The following is a 5,000-nucleotide window of genomic DNA, read 5'->3' on the forward strand; positions in this document are numbered from 1 at the left end:
TTCAATTTCAACTCAAGAAAAAGAGGATGATAGTAGCGTGAACTGTACTAAATATATGTACTTTTCGTTGGGAGAGTTTTAGGCAATGGCAACCCACTGTAATAAAAGTAGTTCCGGACCTTCTGACTTATCGCAGATTTCACCTGGCAACATATTCACATACATTAAGACTTCTCTTTTGGGGAATAATGGGGGCACCAAAGGCATCGACACCCGCGCATTAGTGTAAGGCCACGGTTAATTCCAGGTAGATGTAAGATTACACGGATTCGCTTCTTAAAAGACTGCCCCTACAGGTAAGTGCGACCGTGTAAGGTAATTGACAGTCGTTTAGTACCACGAAAGACCCGTCCCTTTATACCCAGGTACCAGAGGCACGCTCGGTTTTATGAAGGGTATACGATGGCAGAGACGACCGCTCGTTATGGGCACTTACGGAGCACTAAGTTACAGTTTCTGTCAAGTTTATCACGATTTAAATATTGCCCGATATTGATTCCTGAAAATGCAATGTTGCTTAAAAGGCTGGAATTGAAGGGTTTTAGGAGGCAATTTAGGGGGATTAGCGATGCCCCTCTTCGCTGTAATGATGTGCTCTGCTGTTTTAAGAGGTGGAGAGGTGGGCTCTCTTAATAATCTAGTGGATCTTTCTACCCGCTACCCCGCCCACCACCCCTCTCCTCTCTCTCTCTCTCTCTCTCTTCTCATAATATATATATATATATATGTATATATATACATACATATATATATATATATATATATATATATATATATATATATATATATGAAATTCCGCAAGCAGCTCCCAGCTTATTGCAATGTTTGTTTTTTCTAGGCTTGTAGGCAATATTCCAAAAACAGTTACTTTGGACTTAGAACAAATATTCAAGTGCAAGAAAACCTCATTGCACTGGTCATACTGTTGAGTCTCGTTTTACCGAATACTCTCTTCAGTACTGTTGTTTACTTTGATGTAAGAATTGCCTTGCCTTCCTGTTTTTCACTTTTTTTTTTCTACCATGAAGATTCCAACACTCTTAACTTTATAGTTGCATGCAGGATAGTCTTTTTATTTATCTATTTATTTAACTATTTATTTATTTAACTGGTCATAGTGTTGTGTCTCGTTTTACAGAATCCTCTCTTCAGTTACTGTTATTGACCACTGAAGCAAGAATTTCTTTGTTTTTTCTGTTTTTAATATTTCTTTTTATTTTACCGTGAAGATTCATATACCCTTTACTTTATAGTTGTGCGCAGGGTAGGCTTTCTATTTGTCTATTTATTTACCTGTATATATTTAATAGCAGATTTCGTTAAGGAGTGTTTCCAAGTTATTTGGACACGTTCACAAGCACGTCTTAAACCGGAAGAAGAACTCTTTTCATGCTCGTCCTGAACAAGAATAGCAGTGGAATGGAGAAATCACGTGAAGATGTCTGGCGTCTTTCGAAATAATTCTAAAGAATTTTTCCGATTTAAAATATTATCAAAGTTGAAGATCAACGATGGAAAGAACTGCTACAAAGTCGTACTTGCATAGGTGGCGCCTTTCTGCTTACAACCGTGGAAGGTAAATGAACAACACAGCCTCTAATTGTCACCCTTCACTTCAAACATCTTGTCTGGGAGAGTCGTTATCCCTGATCTCATATGCCAATCACGTAATGATTAGAGGTCATTACTGGCTATAATAACGAGCATTACCTTATTAACCATAATAGCATTCGTCATCTTTAAAAAGATTGATGACAGGATCCCGGTTGAACGGCCCTTGAGCGTTCTCTGAGTCTCTCATTACGGCCAGGGCAAATTCTGTTTTTGTTTTTCAGTTCCATGATTAATTTATATCACGGGTATCTGCCGAAGAAATGATGCCCTTAGAACACGACATCATGCATGCAACAGTAGAGGAGAACTGCAAATGCCGGAGCAGTAACGTGTGAGGTTATCGCAGCCTGAATGACACAGGTCGGTCTGAAGACCTTCATTAGTGTCGCTCGATTTCTGCCTTGAGTACACCTTCCATGGCAACTGGTCGTTTGGAGATATCAGAACATTGTACCGAATGGAAAAGAATGAGCCTGTTAACACTGCAGAATCTACTCATTTAGAAGCAAAACTGAAAGACAGGCAAGATTTCATACGGCTTTTTTTGAAGATGATCAGGGATAAACAATGGTTGCAATGCAGTGTGAAAGGCTCGGCAACAACTAATTATCTTGTTGATGGAGAAAATTGGCAACCTTTGTTCATAATTCTGGATATGCAACTGACTGATCCTACGAGGAACAGAACACTTCGAACTTATGAGGATTATACAGAACTGCAATGTAGTTATAAAAGATAAAAGTCAAATTGCGGATGATATGCTCATCATAATGGGATGGGATAATTAAAAATAACAGAACAGAGTTTGCTAAAATAGTAGTGGCTTCTGCTGCTGAGATGCTAAATGCATTTAGTGACATTAGACACTAACGGTTTCCCCCAAAAATTATTAAAATAATTTCACTGATAAAAGCAAAATGGATTCAAGTATTTTGTTAAAGTAATGCGGGTAAAAAGAAAATTCATGTGTTCTTTTTTTCATGTATGGCAGAAAAATGATGATTACATAGGAAAGAGTACATGACACAAGCTTTAACATATTATTATGATCCCAAACATCATTATCACATTATTCTCCGCTAATTTTACAATATCAAGTGCAAATTAATGGCATCATTGCATGATACTGGTCTTTTCTTCATTACCTACATTTCTTAGGTTACTAGCATAAAAATGAATCTGTTTTGATTAAATGATTTGGTAGTAGATATAAATTATTGCTTAATTCTATTTCCAATTTGTTCAGTGAACAGCTATCCAAGGATAAAAAAAAAGAAGAAGAAATATAATAGACAAATGACAAGTGTTGTCAAGGGAATAATCACCAGAATATTTGTTTTAAAAAGGACTGTGCATAAATGGAGGGATTTAAGTGCTAATGACATAGCAAAAAAATTCCGATTTGTCTGGTAAACTTCGGTCACTGACTCAAAATCCTCTTTAAGAGAGCTGCATTAACATATTAGCACCGTGAACGGCATCCGCAGACATAACTAAGAGAAACTTACTTGCCTTCTCTATTTAACTGAGTTAAATAAAACGAGTTCACTGAAAATGATCAGACATTTTCAGGAATAGAAAAGGAAGCTTATCTACGGTTTTTCAGAATTTATAGGAGCTGGCCTGACATTTGTGGAAACATTATGGAATTCTGAATATGGCCAGGTGCATACCTTATTACTATAGTAGACACTCCTGATTGGCTGTTGATAAGCCAACCACAGGGCTGAAAACTCTCAGCCTCTCGAGAGGGATACGTCTTTCAAAAGTATAGCACTTCAGGAGAGGTGGAACATACATCCTGCCTATGTGAACTTTCGAGAGAAACTGAGAGTTTCCAGCCCTGTGATTGGCTTATCAACAGCCAATCAGGAGCATCGTAAAAGGAGAGCCCAGACATCAGATGCACGGTTGATGTGAATCTACTATAATATAACTTATTCTATCTCGATTTCTCTGTGACTTGACTTATTCCTTAACTGAAGTCATGTTAACTTTTTTGCCTCTTTTCTTTTCAACTCCGGTTTACCAAGTATCGCATTTTAAAGGTGATAGTATTTCTACCCTCTAAAACAACATGAGAAGAATGATCAAGATAAATTCCTTCCATTACCGATTTTTAAGTAACAGTGTTAAAATATACCTTGTCGTATTTATCGTGATCTGAAATATTGGGAAAAGGCTTGAGATTTTAACCATATGATTCCTCATAAGTTTCTGAAACTCGTCTAAACTCGGGGAGTCAAAAATTTCGAAGTTACGGAGGGAACGCTAGATATCAAATGGTTCCGCTTAAAATGTAAATCTTGATGGTAAATAGTTTTATTAAATTTGTACAGAAAACTGAATCGAATTGCCAACAGAAACCAGCATATTAAAGAAACACATCAATGTGTTAACATATATGAAAATATATTAATTCCGAAGTAGAGCGAATTGGATTTTAAAGGACATGTTTAGTAAAATGCATGACGGGATGTGATATATATATATATATATATTATATATATATATATATATTATATTTTGTCCGAAGGTTAGCTGGAATTACCGATATAATATATATATATATATTATATATATATATATATATATATATATATATATATATATATATATATATATATATAGAGAGAGAGAGAGAGAGAGAGAGAGAGAGAGAGATAGAGAGAGAGAGAGAGACTATATATATATATATATATATATATATATTATATATATATATATATATATATATATATATATTATATCGGTAATTCCAGCTAACCTTCGACAAAATCTAAATTTATATAAACCCGGTTGCTTCGTGACTGCACCCCAAAAAATATTAGTGTAAAGACGAAATTCAAACAATTCTTCAAATCTTGAAGCTGTTAATCGCCCAGAGCATCTGAGTAGTTTTTGTTGAGAGATATAATCTTTCTGAACCCTGATCCATAATCATATTTGCGATATGGCTTCTTAAGTTGCTGGTTCCCTGAATACGTAACCACCAGCGCTTGCTTGCAGTCATCTTGGCTTCTTCATAAAAGTCAACGGCCACAAGCCACGAAACTTTGCTTTCTGCAGATCGAGCAAGGAGGCGGAATCGCTGCAGCGAATATGAACTGTTTGGATTTCTTAACCCGAAGTAACGTTCTGTATGTTTTGTGTTGAAGCAAACCATAAGTATTTTGGAAGGGACAAGATTCGTAGAAAGCGAAGAGCAGAACGATGGCCTTCAGAAGATTTATTAAACAAATAAAAAATACGCAGAAGAAATCGAGTTTTTTGTACAGCGTAAAATTCTGTATGAAACTCTCGATATGATGCAGTATAAAAGTTTCAACCACGACCCGGCTGCTCCCCAGATACGGTCAAGTGAAGCTGCGTCGGCGACTAGCACC

Source organism: Macrobrachium nipponense, chromosome 5, assembly GCF_015104395.2.
Source record: "Macrobrachium nipponense isolate FS-2020 chromosome 5, ASM1510439v2, whole genome shotgun sequence".
Taxonomy (NCBI): domain Eukaryota; kingdom Metazoa; phylum Arthropoda; class Malacostraca; order Decapoda; family Palaemonidae; genus Macrobrachium; species Macrobrachium nipponense.